The sequence below is a fragment of the Arachis hypogaea genome, chromosome 3, assembly GCF_003086295.3.
Source record: "Arachis hypogaea cultivar Tifrunner chromosome 3, arahy.Tifrunner.gnm2.J5K5, whole genome shotgun sequence".
Classification (NCBI taxonomy): domain Eukaryota; kingdom Viridiplantae; phylum Streptophyta; class Magnoliopsida; order Fabales; family Fabaceae; genus Arachis; species Arachis hypogaea.
In genome coordinates, this window is record NC_092038.1 from 15,721,976 (window position 1) to 15,743,212 (window position 21,237).

Below are 21,237 nucleotides of genomic sequence, written 5' to 3' on the forward strand. Positions count from 1 at the left end.
GTGTTTTTGTTCTTTTGTTTTGCTCTCTATTTTTATTTTTTTTAGTCTCGTCTTATATCTATCTTTGAGTCTTGTTCTTAATTTATAATTAATAAAATTGAAATTTTATGCCTTAAAGCTATGAATGTCCTATGAATCCATCACCTCTCTAAAAAAAATGCTTTAATCACAAAAGAACAAGAAGTACAGGATTTCGAAATTTATCCTTGAAACTAGTTGAATTAGTTTGATGTGGTGACAATAATTTTTGTTTTCTGAATGAATGCTTGAACATTGCATATGTCTTTTGTACTTGTTGTTTTGAGAATGTTAAAATTGTTGGCTCTTGAAAGAATGAGGAAAAAGAGAACTGTTATTTAGGATCTAAAAATCATTAGATTGATTCTTGAAGCAAGAAAAAGCAGTGGATACAAAAAAAAAATTTCGAAAAAAAAAGAAAAAGAAAAGAAATAAAGTTGTGATCCAAGGCAACAAGAGTGTGCTTAAGAACCCTGGACACCTCCAATTGGGGACTCTAGCAAAGCTGGGTCACAATCTGAAAGGGTTCACCCAATTATGTGTCTGTGGCATGTATGTATCCGGTGGTAATACTGGAAGACAGAGTGCTTTGGGCCACAGCCAAGACTCATACACTGGCTATGTTCAAGAATCATTGTACTTAACTAGGAGAATCAATAACACTATCTGAGTTCTGAGTTCTTATAGATGCCAATCATTCTGAACTTCAAGGGATAGAGTGAGATGCCAAAACTGTTCGGAGGCAAAAAGCTACTAGTCCCGCTCATCTAATTGGAGCTATGTTTCCTTGATATTTTGGAATCTATAGTATATTCTCTTCTTTTTATCCTATTTTGATTTTCAGTTGCTTGGGGACAAGCAACAATTTAAGTTTGGTGTTGTGATGAGCGGATAATTTATACGCTTTTTGGCATTGTTTTTAGTATGTTTTTAGTATGATTTAGTTAGTTTTTAGTATATTTTTTTTAGTTTTTAGTTAAAATTCACTTTTCTGGACTTCACTATGAGTTTGTGTGTTTTTCTGTGATTTCAGGTATTTTCTGGCTGAAATTGAGGGTCCTGAGCAAAAATCTGATTCCGAGACCAAAAAGGACTGCAGATGCTGTTGGATTCTGACCTCCCTGCACTCGAAGTGGATTTTCTGGAGCTACAGAAGCCCAATTGGCGCGATCCCAACGGCGTTGGAAAGTAGACATCCTGGGCTTTCCAGCAATATATGATAGTTCATACTTTGCCCAAGATTTGATGGCCCAAACCGGCGTGGCAATTCAGCCTCAGAAATTCCAGCGTTTAACGCTGGAACTGGCACAAAACTTGGAGTTAAACGCCCAAACTGGCATGAAAGCTGGCGTTTAACTCCAGAAAAGGTTTCTACACGAAAATGCTTCATTGCTCAACCCAAGCACACACCAAGTGGGCCCGGAAGTGGATTTTTAAGTCATTTACTCATCTCTGTACACCCTAGGCTACTAGTTTACTATTAATAGGATCTTTTGACATTGTATCTGTACCTCATGACACTTTACACGTTTTCTTTGTGTATCTTCCACGGCATGAGTCTCTAAACCCCCTGGTTGGGGGTGAGGAGCTCTGCTGTGTCTTGATGGATTAATGCAATTACTACTGTTTCTCATTCAATCATGCTTGCTTCCATTCCAAGATAATACTTGTTCTTAACCCGGATGAATGTGATGATCCGTGACAATCATCATCATTCTCAACTATGAACGTGTGCCTGACAACCACCTCCGTTCTACCTTAGATTAAGTGATTATCTCTTGGATTCTTTGACCAGAATCTTCGTGGTATAGGCTAGAACTGATGGCGGCATTCAAGAGAATTCGGAAGGTCTAACCTTGTCTGTGGTATTCTGAGTAGGATTCAATGATTGAATGACTGTGACGTGCTTCACACTCCTAGCAGGCGGGGCGTTAGTGACAGACGCAAAAGAATCGCGGGATTCTATTCCGGCCTGACCGAGAACCGACAGATGATTAGCCATGCTGTGACAGAGCATAGGAACATTTTCACTGAGAGGATGGGAGGTAGCCATTGACAACGGTGAAACCCTACATACAGCTTGCCATGGAAGGAACTGTGCGTGTTTGATGAAGAAGACAGTAGGAAAGCAGAGATTCAGAGGACAGAGCATCTCCAAAACCTCAACCTATTCTCCATTACTGCAAAACAAGTAACCATTTCATGTTCTTTTGCTTTTCACAATCAATCCTGATAATTTCTGATATCCTGACTAAGATTTACAAGATAACCATAGCTTGCTTCAAGCCGACAATCTCCGTGGGATCGACCCTTGCTCACGCAAGGTATTACTTGGACGACCCAGTGCACTTGCTGGTTAGTTGTGCGGAGTTGCAAAAGTGTGATTGCAATTTCGTGCACCAACAACCAACAAGGATAGAATTACAAATGGCAGACAAATCTCTGAAACATGCACATGGAATAATGGAAAATCTCCTGGTCAAGGTGGAAAAGTTCTTCCTCCCAGCAGATTTTGTAATTCTTGACATAGGGAAGGATGAAAATGCCTCTATAATCCTAGGAAGACCATTTCTAGCCACTGGAAGAGATCTGATCAATGTGAAAAAAGGTGAATATGTTCTGAGGGTGCATGAGGAGCATTTGATTTTCAAGATTTTTAGATCCATACAACACTCAGGTGAAGAAGGCAATTGCATGAAGAATGAGTTCACTGATCCATGTCTCCAAGAATCCCTTAATGAGGTAAGATAGAGTTTGTAGCTCAAACCTCCTTTGGTGGGAATCAATACAATTCTCCACTGACATCAAACCTACGTTTGGTGTTAGGTGTGCATCATTCACCAAGGAGGAAGTTCTCAAAAAGAAAATACCTAGGGGATGGAAAAACAAGAAGATCCCCACTAAAGAGTTCTCACCAGAAATGAAAGTAGTGTTGACTCAAAATCCAATGTTGCGTCATACAGTGAACATGATCCTTCCTCTTGAGCATATTGAGTTAATCCATGAAAACACAAAGAGACGATTCGTAGTGAAAGGTGAGGAGTCGAAGCACTATGATCAACCCCCACCTTAACAAGAAATCAACTATCAAGCTAATGACGTTAAAGAAGCGCTTGTTGGGAGGCAACCCAATCCTTAGTATCCTTTGATTTTTTGTTCATTTTGATTTTCATTTATTTATGAATTTTATTCATAGTTTTCCTTGGTTTATTATGTTTTTGGTCTTGCAAAGTGTTTGAAACAGGAATAGGAGGAATCAAAAGGGAAAACAGAACACCCTGGAGAATAAGTGATTCGAGTGCCCTGGCACTAAACACCAGGCTAAGTGTTCAGAGCCAAGAAAGGCACAAATTTCGAAAAGCTTTCTATTTAGGTGATGCTAAACGTCAGGTTGGGCATTTAGCACCAGAAATGGCACACAATTTTAGGAGTATTTACGTAGAAACTAGCGCTAAATGTGGATTTAGGCGTTTAGCACAAGCACGCATGAATTCCAAGATGAAGCCACTGTCTCAATTGCGCTAAATGCCAGAGTGGGCGTTTAACGCCAAAAATGACATCAAGATTGAAGAGCTCTCTGCTCGCTCGGTGCTAAACACAGACCTAGGCATTTAGCACCACGCCCTCGTCCCTTGAATTTCAAAAAAAGACCCAGGGGGGACCCTACGGCGCTAAACTCCAGAGCTGGCGTTTAGCGGCAGTAGTGCATGCATAGCCAATTCGAAAGGGAATTTTGAAATTTTAAGAGAAGATTTGATGGGCCCCACCCAAAACACTAATTACCCTCCCCCCTTTTCTTTAACCCCTCTTTACCACCACCATCTTTCTTCTATCAATTTCCTTTATTTTATCCGCCATTTTTATTTTCCTTATTTCTTCTTTTCACCCTCTATTTTCCTCTCCTATTTTTCTTTTTCTTTGCTTAGGGACGACCAAACTTTCTAAGTTTAGAATGGGCACTCCGCTATTTTCTTTCTGTGATTTATTCATATGGCACCCAGGACTGGTGAATCCTCTTCTAGGAAGAGGAAGGATAAAGCTCCAGCAATCGGTCCTTTTGACAACAACCGGTTTAGCTCCAAGACCCATGAGGATCACTTTCACAAGATCGTAAGCAATAAGAAAGTTATCCCATAAGTGAGATTTGATTTACAGTCGGATAATTATCCAGAGATACGAAAGAAAATTCAGAGGAGGGGTTGAGAGATTATGTACAACCTCGTGACTGTAGTAGGCCGTTTGATGGTTCAGGAGTTCTACGCCAATGCTTGGGTCACTTACAAGCATGTCAAGGGCGCAAACCATGACCCAAAGAACTGACGTACTATGGTCCGAGGAAGGATCTTGGAGTTTGGTTCGGAGAGAGTGAGGGACGTCAGTTGCCTCCGACTAGAGAGAACCCTCACTCTTAAACTAGGATGGTTAACAGTGATCAGAGATTGGACCAGATCCTTACTGACATATGTCTCCCCGGAGCACAGTGGAAGCGTGATGCTAAGGGGCAACCATACCAATTGGGGAGGCACGATCTGAAGTTGGTTGCTAGGGGATAGTTGGAGTTTATTTAGTGCTCCATCATTCCTACGAGTAACCGGTCCGAGGTTACCATTGACTGAGCAGTGATGATATACTGCATCATGCTCGGTAATGAGGTAGAGGTGCATTGATCACGACACCCCCATTGACATTTAGAGGCCGATCACTAGGAGGGGTATGGAGTATGCTAAGGAGTATATGATGAGCGGATAATTTGTACGCTTTTTGGCATTGTTTTTAGTATGCTTTTAGTATGTCTTAGTTAGTTTTTAGTATACTTTTATTAGTTTTTAGTTAAAATTCACTTTTCTGGACTTTACTATGAGTTTGTGTGTTTTTCTGTGATTTCAGGTATTTTCTGGCTGAAATTGAGGGACCTGAGCAAAAATCTGATTCAGAGACTAAAAAGGACTGCGGATGCTGTTGGATTCTGACCTCCCTGCACTCGAAGTGGATTTTCTGGAGCTACAGAAGCCCAGTTGGCGCGCTCTCAACGGCGTTGGAAAGTAAACATCTTGGGCTTTCCAGCAATATATGATAGTCCATACTTTGCCCAAGATTTGATGGCCCAAACCGGCGTTCAAAGTCACCATCAGAATTCCCAGCGTTAAACGCCGGAACTGGCACAAGGATGGGAGTTAAACGCCCAAACTGGCATAAACGCTGGCATTTAACTCCAAGAAGAGTCTCTACACGAAAATGCTTCAATGCTCAGCCCAAGCACACACACCAAGTGGGCCTGGAAGTGGATTTTTATGTCATTTACTCATCTCTGTAAACCCTAGGCTACTAGTTCTCTATAAGTAGGACCTTTTGCTATTGTATTTTCATCTTTTGATCAACTTAGATCTCTAGATCATCTTGGTAGCTACCTCTGTTCTTATGCTATCTTAGATCATTGGGAGGCTGGCCATTCGGCCATGCCTAGACCTTGTTCTTATGTATTTTCAACGGTGGAGTTTCTACACACTATAGATTAAGGTGTGGAGCTCTGCTGTACCTCGAGTATTAATGCAATTACTATTGTTCTTCTATTCAATTCCGCTTGTTCTTGTTCCAAGATATCACTTGTTCTTCAACTTGATGAATGTGATGATCCGTGACACTCATCATCATTCTCACCTATGAACGTGTGCCTGACAACCACCTCCGTTCTACCTTAGATTGGGTGGATATCTCTTGGATTCTTTAACCGGAATCTTCGTGGTATAAGCTAGAATTGATGGCGACATTCAAGAGAATCCGGAAGGTCTAAACCTTGTCTGTGGTATTCTGAGTAGGATTCAATGATTGAATGACTGTGACGAGCTTCAAACTCCTGAGGGCTGGGCGTTAGTGACAGACGCAAAAGAATCACTGGATTCTATTCCAACCTGATTGAGAACCGACAGATGATTAGCCGTGCCGTGACAGGGTGCGTTGAACATTTTCACTGAGAGGATGGGAGGTAGCCACTGACAACGGTGAAACCCTTGCATACAGCTTGCCATGGAAAGGAGTAAGAAGGATTGGATGAAAACGGTAGGAAAGCAGAGAGACGGAAGGGACCAAGCATCTTCATACGCTTATCTGAAATTCCCACCAATGAATTGCATAAGTATCTTTATCTTTATCTTTATGTTTTATTCATCATTCATAACCATTTGAGTTTGCCTAACTAAGATTTACAAGGTGACCATAGCTTGCTTCATACCAACAATCTCTGTGGGATCGACCCTTACTCGCGTAAGGTTTATTACTTGGACGACCCAGTACACTTGCTGGTTAGTTGTGCGAAGTTGTGTTTATGCCATGGTATTGAACACCAAGTTTTTGGATTCATCACCGGGGATTATTTGAATTGTGAAAAGTATTGATCACAATTTCGTGCACCAAGTTTTTGGCGCCGTTGCCAGGGATTGTTGAGTTTGGACAACTGACGGTTCATCTTGTTGCTTAGATTAGGTATTTTTTTTCAGAATTGTTAAGAATGAATTCTAGAGTTTCATGATGATCTGTTGAAGTCTGGCTGGCTGTGAAGCCATGTCTAATTTTATTGGACCGAGGTTTCAACTTATCATCACAAGAGCTTGTTGATTTCTATCAATCTTGCTGTTGGAGCAGTGATCTGCTAAGGCTTGGCTGGCCATTGGCTATGTCTAGTGTTTTGGACCGGAGCTTTCTTTGAAAGCTTGGCTGGCTATGAAGCCATGTCTAATTCCTGGACCGGAGTCTTAGACTAACATTGCATGATTCCTGGAATTTTCATTAAGAATTTTGATACCTTTATTTTCTTTTCCACTTAATTTTCGAAAAATCCAAAAAAAAAAATTTTTTTACAAAATCATAAAAACCAAAAATATTTTATGTTTCTTGTTGAGTCTAGAGTCTCATGTTAAGTTTGGTGTCAATTGCATGCTTCTGTTCTTTTTGCAGTCATGCATGTGTCTTCATTAATCTTCAAGTTGTTCTTGATGATTTCATTGCTCCGATTTTTAAATTCTCGTGACTTGAGTGTTTATGTGTCTCATATGCATTCTCATCTTGTTAGTGTTAGCAGTATTCAAACTGCTAAGTTTGGTGTCTTGCATGCATTGTTATTTGATTTTAGTTGCATTTTGATTATTCCTCATTATTAAAAATCCAAAAATATTTTTAATTTGTGTCTTTTCAAGTCAATAATACAGAGGATTGAAGATTCAGAACATATAGCAGAGAAACTACACAGAAAAAGTTGGGCGTTCAAAATGCCCAGTGAAGAAGACAGACTGGCGTTTAAACGCCAGCCAGGGTGCCTGGCTGGGCGTTTAACGCCCAAAAGGGTAGTGGTTTGGGCGTTAAACGCTAGAATGTGCACCATTCTGGGCGTTTAACGCCAGGATGGCACAAGAGGGAAGATTCTGTTTTTAATTCAGATTTTGTTAAGTTTTCAAAATTTTTTTTTTCAAAATCAAATCTTTTTCAAAATCAATTTCTTTCCATTTTCAAAAATACTTGCTATCAATTAATGATTTGATTCAACATTTCAAGTATGTTGCCTTTTCTGTTGAGAAAGGTTTAATGTTTGAATCATATCTTTTCTTGTTAGCCAAGTTATTAATTTTTAAAATCAAAATTTTTTTTAAAATGTTTTTCAAATCATATCTTTTTGATTTCTAATTTCAAAATCTTTTTCAAAAATCACTTTACTTCTTTCTCAATCATGGTTTTCGAAAATCAATTAAGGTTTTTCAAAATGTTTTCAAAATCTTTTAATTAATTTTCGAAAATTTCTTCCCCTCTTCTCACATCCTTCTATTTATGGACTAACACTATTCCTTAATGCACAATTTGAACTCCATCTTCTCTGATAAGTTTGAATTTCCTACTTCTGCCTTCTATTTTTCTTTTCCTCTGACACCTCAAGGAATCTCTATACTGTGACATAGAGGATTCCATATTTTCTTATTCTCTTCTCTTTCATATGAGCAGGAGTAAAGACAAAAGCATTCTTGTTGAGGCTGACCCTGAACCTGAAAGGACCTTGAAGCGAAAGCTAAGAGAAGCTAAGGCACAATTCTCTGTAGAGGACCTAACAGAAATCTTCAAAGAAGAAGAACCCATGGCAGCCAAAAATAACAACAATGCCAACAATGCAAGGAAGGTGCTGGGTGACTTTACTGCACCTACTCCCGACTTCTATGGGAGAAGCATCTCTATCCCTGCCATTGGAGCAAACAACTTTGAGCTTAAGCCTCAATTAGTTTCTCTAATGCAACAGAATTGCAAGTTCCATGGACTTCCATTGGAAGATCCTCATCAGTTTTTACTGAATTCTTGCAAATCTGTGACACTGTCAAGACTAATGGGGTTGACCCTGAGGTCTATAGACTTATGCTATTCCCTTTTGCTGTAAGAGACAGAGCTAGGACATGGTTGGACTCACAACCTAAAGAAAGTCTGAACTCTTGGGAAAAGCTAGTCAATGCCTTCTTGGCAAAGTTCTTTCCACCTCAAAAATTGAGTAAGCTTAGAGTGGAAGTCTAAACCTTCAGACAGAAGGAAGGAGAATTCCTCTATGAAGCTTGGGAAAGATACAAACAATTAATTAGAAAGTGTCCCTCTGACATGCTTTCTGAATGGAGCATCATAGGTATTTTCTATGATGGTCTGTCTGAACTGTCCAAGATGTCTTTGGATAGCTCTGCTGGAGGATCTCTTCATCTGAAGAAGACGCCTACAGAAGCTCAAGAACTAATTGAAATGGTTGCAAATAACCAATTCATGTACACTTCTGAAAGAAATCCTGTGAACAATGGGACAAATTAGAAGAAAGGAGTTCTTGAGATTGACACTCTGAATGCCATATTGGCTCAGAACAAAATATTGACTCAGCAAGTCAATATGATTTCTCAAAGTCTGTCTGGAATGCAAAATGCACCAGGTAGTACTAAGGAGGCTTCATCTGAAGAAGAAGCTTATGATCCTGAGAACCCTTCAATGGAAGAGGTGAATTACATGGGAGAACCCTATGGAAACACCTATAATCCTTCATGGAGAAATCATCCAAATTTCTCATGGAAGGATCAACAGAGACCTCAACAAGGTTTCAACAATAATAATGGTGGAAGAAACAGGTTTAGCAGTGGCAAGCCTTTTCCATCATCTTCTCAGCAACAGACAGAGAGTTCTAAGCAGAACCACTCTGACTTAGCAACCATGGTCTCTGATCTAATCAAAACCACTCAAAGTTTCAAGACTGAAACAAGGTCCTCCATTAGAAACTTGGAGGCACAAGTGGGTCAGCTGAGCAAGAAAATTACTGAACTCCCTCCTAGTACTCTTCCAAGCAATACAGAAGAAAATCCAAAAGGAGAGTGCAAGGCCATCAACATGGCCGAATTCGGAGAGGAGGAAGAGGCAGTGAACGCCACTGAGGAAGACCTCAATGGACATCCACTGGCCTCCAATGAGTTCCCCAATGAGGAACCATGGGAATCTGAGGCTCAAAATGAGACCATAGAGATTCCATTGGACTTACTTCTGCCATTCATGAGCTCTGATGAGTATTCTTCCTCTGAAGAGGATGAGTATGTCACTGAAGAGCAAGTTGCTAAATACCTTGGAGCAATCATGAAGCTAAATGACAAGTTATTTGGAAATGAGACTTGGGAGGATGAACCCCCTTTGCTCACCAACGAACTGGATGACTTGTCTAGGCAAAAATTACCTCAAAAGAGACAGGATCCTGGGAAGTTTTCAATATCTTGTACCATAGGCACCATGACCTTCAAGAAGGCCTTGTGTGACCTAGGGTCAAGTGTAAATCTCATGCCTCTCTCTGTAATAGAGAAGCTAGGGATCTTTGAGGTGCAAGCTGCAAAAATCTCACTAGAGATGGCAGACAATTCAAGAAAACAAGCTCATGGACTTGTAGATGACGTTCTGGTAAAAGTTGAAGACCATTACATCCCTGCTGATTTCATAGTCCTAGAGACTGGGAAGTGCATGGATGAATCCATCATCCTTGGCAGACCCTTCCTAGCCACAGCAAAGGTTGTGATTGATGTTGATAGAGGAGAATTGATCATTCAAGTGAATGGAGAATTCTTTGTGTTTGAGGCTCAAGGATATCCCTCTGTCATCATGGAGAGGAAGCATGAAGAGCTTCTCTCAAAACAGAGCCAAACAGAGCCCCCACAGTCAAACTCTAAGTTTGGTGTTGAACCCCCACATTCAAACTCTAAGTTTGGTGTTGGGAGGTTCCAACATTGCTCTGAGCATCTGTGAGGCTCCATGAGAGCCCTCTGTCAAGCTACTGACATTAAAGAAGCGCTTGTTGGGAGGCAACCCAATGTTATATATTATCTATTCTCTTTTGTTACTTTATGTTTTCTGTAGGTTGATGATCATGAGAAGTCACAAAATCAATTGAAAAAGCAAAAATAGAAAGAAAAACAGAAAGAAAAATAGCACACCCTGGAGGAAGATCCTGCTGGCGTTTAAATGCCAGTAAGGCTAGCATATGGGCGTTTAACGCCCAGTCTGGCACCATTCTGGGCGTTTAACGCCAGAAAGGGGCACCAGACTGGCGTTAAACGCCAGAGAAGGGCAAGAACTTGGCGTTAAACGCCAGAAATGGGCACCAGCCCGGCGTTTAACGCCAGAATTGGCACAAAGAGCAATTTTGCTCGCCACTTGGTGCAGGGACGACTTTTCCTTGACACCTCAGGATCTGTGGAACCCACAGGATCCCCACCTACTCCACCACTCTCTCTCTTCTTCACCCATTCACCAATCACCTCAACACCTCTTCCCCAAAAACCCTTCACCTATCAAATCACATCTTTCTCTTCACCACTCACATCCATCCTTCATAAAACCCCACCTACCTCACCATTCAAATTCAAAACACTTTCCCTCCCAAACCCACCCTCCCATAACCGAACCCTAACCCTCTCCCCACCCCTATATAAACCCATCTTCACTCCTTCATTTTCACACAACCTAAACACTCTTTCTCCCCCTTTGGCCGAACCACAAAGCCATCTCCATCTCCTTCATTTCTTCTTCTTCTACTCTCTTCTTTCTTCTTTTGCTCGAGGACGAGCAAACCTTTTAAGTTTGGTGTGGTAAAAGCATTGCTTTTTGTTTTTTCATAACCATTTATGGCATCCAAGGCTGAAGAAACCTCTAGAAAGAGGAAAGGGAAGGCAAAAGCTTTCACTTCCGAGTCATGGGAGATGGAGAGATTCATCTCAAGGGTGCATCAAGACCACTTCTATGAAGTTGTGGCCTTGAAGAAGGTGATCCCCGAGGTCCCTTTCAAACTAAAAAAGAGTGACTATCCGGAGATCCGACACGAGATCCGAAGAAGAGGTTGGGAAGTTCTTACCAACCCCATTCAACAAGTCGGAATCTTAATGGTTCAAGAGTTCTATGCCAATGCATGGATCACCAAGAACCATGATCAAAGTGTAAACCCGGATCCAAAGAATTGGCTTACTATGGTTCGGGGGAAAAACTTGGATTTTAGTCCGAAAAATGTAAGGTTGGCATTCAACTTGCCCATGATGCAAGGAGATGAACACCCTTACACTAGAAGGGTCAACTTTGATCAAAGGTTGGACCAAGTCCTCACAGTCATTTGTGAAGAGGGCGCCCAATGGAAGAGAGATTCAAGAGGAAAGCCGGTTCAATTGAGAAGGCATGACCTCAAGCCCGTGGCTAGAGGATGGTTGGAGTTTATCCAACGCTCAATCATTCCCACTAGCAACCGGTCCGAAGTTACTATAGACCGGGCTATCATGATTCATAGCATCATGATTGGAGAAGAAATAGAAGTTCATGAGGTGATATCCCAAGAACTTTATAAGGTGGCGGACAAGTCCTCTACCTTGGCAAGGTTAGCCTTTCCTCATCTCATTTGTCACCTTTGTTATTCAGTTGGAGTTGACATAGAGGGAGACATTCCCATTGATTAAGACAAGCCCATCACTAAGAAGAGGATGGAGCAAACAAGAGACCCCTCTCATCATCAAATCCCTGAGATGCCTCAAGGGATGCACTTTCCTCCACAAAACTATTGGGAGCAACTAAACACCTCCCTAGGAGAATTGAGTTCCAATATGGGACAACTAAGGGTGGAGCACCAAGAACATTCCATTCTCCTCCATGAAATTAGAGAAGATCAAAGAATCATGAGAGAGGAGCAACAAAGACAAGGAAGAGACATTGAGGAGCTCAAGCACTCCATAGGATCTTCAAGAGGAAGAACAAGCCGCCATCACTAAGGTGGACCCATTCTTTAATTTCCTTGTTCTTTATTTTTCTGTTTTTCGAAAATTATGCTTATGTTTAACTGTGTTTGTGTCTTGTGATCATTAGTGTCTTAGTGTCTATGCCTTAAAGTTATGAATGTCCTATGAATCCATCACCTTTCTTGAAAAAAAATGTTCTTAATTGAAAAAGAGAAGAATTGCATGAATTTTGAATTTTATAACAGTTTAATTATTTTGATGTGGTGGCAATACTTTTGTTTTCTGAATGTATGCTTAAACAGTGCATATGTCTTTTGAATTTGTGGTTCATGAATGTTGGCTCTCGAAAGAATGATGAAAAAGGAGACATGTTACTAAGGATCTGAAAAATCATAAAAATAATTCTTGAAGCAAGAAAAAGCAGTGAATACAAAAAAAAGAGAAGGAGAAAAACGAAAAAAAAGGGAGAAAAGAAAACGAAAAAAAAGAAAAAGAAAGAAAAAGAAAGAAATAAAGTTGTGATCCAAGGCAAAACGAGTGTACTTAAGAACCCTGGACACCTCTAATTGGGGACTCTAGCAAAGCTGAGTCACAATCTGAAAAGGTTCACCCAATTATGTGTCTGTGGCATGTATGTATCCGGTGGTAATACTGGAAGACAGAGTGCTTTGGGCCACGGCCAAGACTCAATAAATAGCTGTGTTCAAGAATCATCATACTTAACTAGGAGAATCAATGACACTATCTGGATTCTGAGTTCCTAAAGAAGCCAATCATTCTGAATTTCAAAGGATAGAGTGAGATGCCAAAACTGTTCAGAGGCAAAAAGCTAAAAGCCCCGCTCATCTAATTAATATTGATCTTCATAGATGTTTTTGGAATTCATTGTATATTCTCTTCTTTTTATCTTATTTGATTTTCAGTTGCTTGGGGACAAGCAACAATTTAAGTTTGGTGTTGTGATGAGCGGATAATTTGTACGCTTTTTGGCATTGTTTTTAGTATGCTTTTAGTATGTCTTAGTTAGTTTTTAGTATATTTTTATGAGTTTTTAGTTAAAATTCACTTTTCTGGACTTTACTATGAGTTTGTGTGGTTTTCTGTGATTTCAGGTATTTTCTGGCTGAAATTGAGGGACCTGAGCAAAAATCTGATTCAGAGACTAAAAAGGACTGCGGATGCTGTTGGATTCTGACCTCCCTGCACTCGAAGTGGATTTTCTAGAGCTACAGAAGCCCAATTGGCGCGCTCTCAACGGCGTTGGAAAGTAGACATCCTGGACTTTCCAGAAATATATAATAGTCCATACTTTGCCCAAGATTTGATGGCCCAAACTGTCGTTCAAAGTCACCATCAGAATTCCCAGCGTTAAACGCCGGAACTGGCACAAGGATGGGAGTTAAACGCCCAAACTGGCATAAAAGCTGGCGTTTAACTCCAAGAAGAGTCTCTACACGAAAATGCTTCAATGCTCAGCCAAAGCACACACACCAAGTGGGCCCGGAAGTGGATTTTTATGTCATTTACTCATCTCTGTAAACCCTAGGCTACTAGTTCTCTATAAGTAGGACCTTTTGCTATTGTATTTTCATCTTTTGATCAACTTAGATCTCTAGATCATCTTGGTAGCTACCTCTATTCTTATGCTATCTTAGATCACTGGGAGGCTGGCCATTCGGCCATGCCTAGACCTTGTTCTTATGTATTTTCAACGGTGGAGTTTCTACACACTATAGATTAAGGTGTGGAGCTCTGCTGTACCTCGAGTATTAATGCAATTACTATTGTTCTTCTATTCAATTCCGCTTGTTCTTGTTCCAAGATATCACTTGTTCTTCAACTTGATGAATGTGATGATCCGTGACACTCATCATCATTCTCACCTATGAACGTGTGCCTGACAACCACCTCCGTTTTACCTTAGATTGGGTGGATATCTCTTGGATTCTTTAACCGGAATCTTCATGGTATAAGCTAGAATTGATGGTGGCATTCAAGAGAATCCGGAAGGTCTAAACCTTGTCTATGGTATTCTGAGTAGGATTCAATGATTGAATGACTGTGACGAGCTTTAAACTCCTGAGGGCTGGGCGTTAGTGACAGACGCAAAAGAATCACTGGATTCTATTCCAACCTGATTGAGAACCGACAGATGATTAGCCGTGCCGTGACAGGGTGCGTTAAACATTTTCACTGAGAGGATGGGAGGTAGCCACTGACAACGGTGAAACCCTTGCATACAGCTTGCCATGGAAAGGAGTAAGAAGGATTGGATGAAGACGGTAGGAAAGCAGAGAGACGGAAGGGACCAAGCATCTTCATACGCTTATCTGAAATTCCCACCAATGAATTGCATAAGTATCTTTATCTTTATCTTTATGTTTTATTCATCATTCATAACCATTTGAGTTTGCCTAACTAAGATTTACAAGGTGATCATAGCTTGCTTCATACCAACAATCTCTGTGGGATCGACCCTTACTCGCGTAAGGTTTATTACTTGGACGACCCAGTATACTTGCTGGTTAGTTGTGCGAAGTTGTGTTTATGCCATGGTATTGAACACCAAGTTTTTGGATTCATCACCGGGGATTATTTGAATTGTGAAAAGTATTGATCACAATTTCGTGCACCAATATACCCGAGCACTGCCTCAGGAGCCAGTTCTTCCTCCTCAGCAGGAGCAGCCTGAGATATCTTAGGGATACTATTTCCCTCCCCAGGCTTATTGGGATCAGCTGACATCATCCATTGGGCATATGGAATCGTCTGTTGATCATCTGAGGATAGACCATGAGGGCCACTCTACCCTCCTTCAGCAGCTAGTAGAGGAGTAGCAGAGCCAGCGGCAAAAGATGGAGCAGCTGAGGCATGTTTTTTGAGCTTGCAGAGGATTCTCGGGAGGGAGCAACCACCAGGACTGAGGTGGTTGAGTTTCTTATCTACTATTTCCCATATTTTCTATTTCTTAGTTATTATATATTTTTTTCTGTCATCTGTTTAAATCCTTTGCATGAGTAGTAGTATTTTTATTTTTTCTAACTTAGTTAACTATTTTGATATTTTATGCTTATTTTGAAAAATTGTCTCATGTATTGCTCACCGAGCCTGAAAAAGAGATAAAAAGAAAAGAAAAGTGATATAATGCATGAGAATTGAGTTTATATATATTACGAATTATCTTATTTATCCGGATGTGGTGGTATTGTCTGTGGCTCTAAATGTATGAAAAATAGTGCATAATTGATATTGAAGTTAAGAGTGTTGATTCTTAAGGTATAGGAATTTAGAGAAGTATTATGGATTCTCCAAATTAAACAAGAAATTAATCCTTGAAGCAAAATAGACAGCAAAAAAAAGAATATAAAAGGCAAGGTCCAAGACTCTGAGTATCAATGGCTAGGAAGGTCAAATGTGATTAAACGCTCAAAGAGTTGTTTTCCTGGCCATATGCTTGCGGTGTGAATGTGTCAAGGAATCCTTGAGATAGAGCACTAAGAGTCGAGACCAAGTGCAAATAAAGAGTATGCCAAAGGTTCTGAGCACTACTGACTGGAAAAATGAAAAGATCAGAACTCAAAGAATTCTTCAGTTAACTGCTTGTGGTATTTTTGTATCAAGTTAATCTTGAGACAAAACATTTGGAAGTCACAGCTAGGCTCAAGGTGCAAAAAACCAAAGAAAAGATAATAAAAAGTTGTGTTCAAGGACTAATCAAAGTATAAAAAGGAAAAGAATTCATAATATTATCTGAGTTCTAGTTCTGAAGGACATTGACAATTTCTGAGCTTCAAAGTATAGTGAGATGCCAAAACTATTCAGGATCACAGTGTCCATCAACCTCACTCAGTGAATGGACAGGAGCTTAACTGAAAATTCAATTCTTAGGCAATTTCACTTCTAAATCCTATATTGTTTTTAGTTGCTTGAGGACAAGCATCAATTCATGTTTGGTGATGTGATGCGTGAGCATACTTTTTGTTCTTTCTTATTATTTAGATATGAATTTATAGATATTTTAGTGTTTGAAGTCTATTTGGATGCTACTTTGAGTCGTTCTATTGTTTTGATTATTTCAGATGAACTTTAGATCAGTTTGACAGAGTCTGTATAGAAGAAAAGAGAAGAATTTTGATTCTGTTGGGATGGCGTTTAGCGCCCAAGTGCTTTAAAATGCATGTAGCCATTCTGTCAAGCTGGCACTAAACGTGGACCTAGGCGTTTAGCGCCAGGTGCCTCGTAATGTGTGTGAGCTCACTGTCTTGAAGGACGCTAAATGCTGAGCCTGACGTTTAGCGCTAAAAAGACAGCAATGATACCAAGCTTGCTGTCTTGTGGGGCACTAAATACCAATTCTGCTATTTAGCGACCGTAGCGTAGATCCAACTTCAACAAAGGGGCTTCATTAGTTAGATTTGGGTTATAATTATTGTATTTTGTTTTGTTATGGTTATTTTTATTTTACAAACACAATCTTTTGGGCTTTAGTAATGATTATTTTGTTTTATTTAAAATCAATTAGATTAGATATAAAAGGGGAAAAGATTCAATCCTTCGGGCTATCTCTCTTCTTTTGTACCTCATTATAATTTTCACACACTTTTGAACACTAGTTTTCTCTCTAAGCCAAGAGCAACTAAACCTCCTTGTTAAGGTTAGAAACTTTGTTTATTCTATGGGTTAATACTATTGTCCCACTATTTTAATTATGTATTGATTTAAATTCAAGGATTACTTTCACTCTTCATCTTATGAATTTGAGTGTATTGAAAAATAACTCTTGTTCTACATGAATTCTTGTTGATTCTTAGAAAAGTTATCTCTCCTGAATACTAGCTTGAAAGTAAATTCCTCCTAAATCACTAATTGCCTGGACTTAATGGGATACATGATATATAATCTTCTTATATTTGGGTAATTAGCGTTTTGTGACTAATAAACTAGAATTGAACCTAACCCTTTAATCTTTATTAAGTGACCAAGAAATTGGTGGTTGATTCGGTTAGGAAAGACTAAATCACTATGGAATTAGGGTTTAGTCAGTTACAGTTTTCCATGAAATAAATCTTGCATGACTGAAATAGTTGGTAAGAAATATTAATCCAGAAAAATAAATACCTTTGAAACCTTAACTGTTCTCTCAGATATGTCTCACACCAGTTTTACTGTTTGCTTTCTAAATCTCTAAATTATTGTTTAATGCTTTTGAACCTCAAAACACCATTTTCTACTTATCTGACTATGTCAATCACTCAACTATTATTACTTGGTCCATCAATCCTCGTAGGATCAACCCTCACTCACCTGAGGTAATACTTGGTACGATCCGTTATACTTGCTAGTTAGTTTGTGGACTATAAATTCCACACTAATATTCATTAATCAATATTCATTGGGGAATCATCTGGGAAGGTATAAGTGCCCAGCCACATCTAGTAAGGGAGGGTCAAAAAAGTCTCAATTACGTCTGAGAGCAAGCGGGACAAAATTACAATCCTTGCATCTACCCCAGAAGCTCAAATTTCGACTGGGAGCAAGCGGGACAAAACCACAATCCTTGCATCTACCCCAGAAGCTTAATTATCAATCAAACTTATTCTCATTATCCTCTCGAATCAATTCAATCTCATCATTCCATCATATAATCTCATTCTCATTATCCTCTCGAATCAATTCAATCTCATCAATCCATCATATAATCTCATTCTGATTATCCTCTCAAATCAATTCAATCTCATCATTCAATCATATCATCTTATTCTCATTGTCCTCTCAAATCAACTTAATCTCATCATTCAATTATATAATCTCATCCTCATTATCCTCTATACTCATTATAGGATTTACGAAAGTTTGAAATGTTAAGCAAATTGTTTAGAGGCATAGGATTCGTTCCAAATCATAGAAAATAGTTATCGGATCTCAAATGGAGGTTACAGAAGTGAAAACGCAGAGTGGAATAGGGAAAACAGCTAAAAATTGTATTTTTAGCAAAATAGGACATTCGTGTGTACTGATGCCTCATGCGTATGTGATGAGTGGATATTTTATACGCTTTTTGGCATCACTTTCACATAGTTTTTAGCATATTTTGTTGAATTTTTATTAAGTTTTCATAGGTTTTTGTGTTAAATTCACATTTTTGGATTCTACTTTGAGTTTTTGTGTTTTTGTACAATTTTAGGTATTTTCTGGCTGAAATTGAGGAGCTGGAGCAAAAGTCTGATTTAGAGACAGAGAAAGCACTGCAGATGCTGTCCGGATCTGACCTTCTTGCACTCGGAAGAGCTTTTTAGAGCTACAGAAGTCCAAATGGAGCATTCTCAATGGCTCTGGAAAGATGACTTCAGAGCTTCCCAGCAATGTATAATAGTTCATACTTTACTTCAGATTAGAAGGCTCAAAACTGGCGTTCAATGTCAGCCTCCTGCCCCTTTTCAGGCATCCAGCGCACAAGGAGAAGAGACCAGCATTCAAATGCCCAAAGAGGACCCCCTAGCCAGTGTTCAATGCCCTAAAGGCCTCATAGCACTGGGAGCTCATCAAAGCTCAGCCCAAACACTCACCAAGTGAGCCCCGTAAGTGGATTTTAGCACTAAAAGATTGTTTTACCCTTTCTTATGTAATCCTTAGTCATTAGCTTAGAATTTAAAGAACTTTAACACCTCTCATTTGGAGAGATCTGCCATATTTTCATTTCTATGATTGTATTTCCTATCAATATAAGTTTCTAAACCTCATAGGTTGAGGGAAGGAGCCTTGCTGAGATCTATAAATTAATGAAAGTATTACTGTTTCTCTTCAATCCGTGTTTGATCAATTCTAAGATGTATATTCGTTCTTCAACATAATGAATGGGATGACCCATGACAATCATCTTTGTTCTTTATACTAAGATCGCGTGCCTGACAACCACCCGTGTCTTCTTGGGTTCGTGTGAATATGTGACTGGAAAGCATCGAACCGCCAGCTTGATTATACATCTCTCATACGGCTAATCCACGACTTTGTTGGGGACTTCCTGAGACACCAGTTTAGCCGATTTACGGGGAGATTAGGGTCTCTATGGTAGAGGCTAGAATCCAAAGGCGCAGCATTCTCTGATTCCGAAAATCCGACCTTGCCTGTGGCATTTTGAGTAGGATCATTAAGGAGAATGGACTGCAGGAGCTTCACCCTCAACAAGACTGGATGCGCACTAACCCTGTGTTCAAGTCTGGAGGAGCATTGGTGACCTCTCAAGAAAGGCGTTGATCACATACAGCCTGCCACTGAAGAAATCATTCACAATTTAAGAAAACAGTAAGAGCAGAGTTAATCCAGAAGGACAAAGCAACTCCAAGCCTCAACCATCTAAGTTTTAAGATTATCATTGTAAACATATCAACCCAGTTCAGATCTCACAAATCCAATAACTTTTCTATCTGCCTGACTAAGACATGCAAGATAACCATAGCTTACTTCAAACCAAAATCCTCGTGGGATCGACCCTGACTCGCTCAGGTATTACTTGGACGACCTAGTGCACTTGCTGGTTCAGCTGTACGAGGTGTGGGGATTCGTGCACCAAGGTTTTGGTGTCGTTGTCAGGGATTGTTTGAATTTGGACAACTGACGGATTATCTTGTTCCGTAGATCAAGTATTATCTTTAATTTTGTTAGCTTTTCTTTTTATCTTCTTCTTCTTATTTTCGAAAAAATCAATACCTTTTTTCAAAAAAAATTTCTTTTCTTTGTATAATATTTGTTCTTGGTTTGAGTCTTTTTTTTGTTCTTTTTGAATTTTCAAAATTTTTTAGTCTTTCTTTAAAAAAATTTTCAAAAATAGTTTCTGTTCAAACCCTGGGTCGAGCTGTCTGACCCGGGATGTTCGATAGACAAAGCGACCGACCTCTTCAGGTCAGGACAACCCGACCTCTTTCCAAAGAGCTCGGCCAAGTCATCAGAAAAGCCCAAAGAAGGGCCCAAATAGAGGAACACGCCCCAAATCCTAAGGCAGCCCAAGCCTACAGAGGGAAGGGCGGTTCCCATAAAAGATAAACTGACCTCACCTAGAAGATAAGATAAGATAACTAACTTATTGATGAGCGGATAATTTGTATGCTTTTTGGCATTGTTTTTAGTATGTTTTCAGTATAATCTAGTTAGTTTTTAGTATATTTTTATTAGTTTTTAGTTAAAATTCACTTTTCTAGACTTTACTATGAGTTTGTGTGTTTTTCTGTGATTTCAGGTATTTTCTGGCTGAAATTGAGGGTCCTGAGCAAAAATCTGATTCCGAGACCAAAAAGGACTGTAGATGCTGTTGGATTCTGACCTCCCTGCACTCGAAGTGGATTTTCTGGAGCTACAGAAGCCCAATTGGCGCGCCCTCAACGGCGTTGGAAAGTAGACATCCTGGGCTTTCCAGCAATATATGATAGTCCATACTTTGCTCAAGATTTGATGGCCCAAACCGGCGTGGCAAATCAGCCTCAGAAATTCCAGCGTTAAACGCCGGAACTGGCATAAAACTTGGAGTTAAACGCCCAAACTGGCATGAAAGCTGGCGTTTAACTCCAGAAAAGGTCTCTACACGAAAATGCTTCATTGCTCAGTCCAAGCACACACCAAGTGGACCCAGAAGTGGATTTTTACGTCATTTACTCATTTCTGTACACCCTAGGCTACTAGTTTACTATTAATAGGATCTTTTGACATTGTATCGGACCTTATGACCTGATGACATTTTTACACGTTTCTCATTGTATCTTCCACAGCATGAGTCTCTAAACCCCATGGTTGGGGGTGAGGAGCTCTGCTGTGTCTTGATGGATTAACGCAATTACTACTGTTTCTCATTCAATCATGCTTGCTTCCATTCTAAGATAATACTTGTTCTTAATCCGGATGAATGTGATGATCCGTGACAATCATCATCATTCTCAACTATGAACGCGTTCCTGACAACCACCTCCGTTCTACC

General features: G+C 39.8%; 1 non-coding gene across 1 annotated transcript; it reads right to left on the reverse strand.

The window, feature by feature from the left end:
• Positions 1 to 8,538: 8,538 nt before the first annotated feature.
• On the reverse strand, positions 8,539 to 8,646 carry LOC112793265 (small nucleolar RNA R71). The gene has a single exon (XR_003197967.1). It is a non-coding gene; the product is annotated as a small nucleolar RNA R71 (small nucleolar RNA).
• Between the last annotated feature and the right edge of the window lie 12,591 nt (positions 8,647 to 21,237).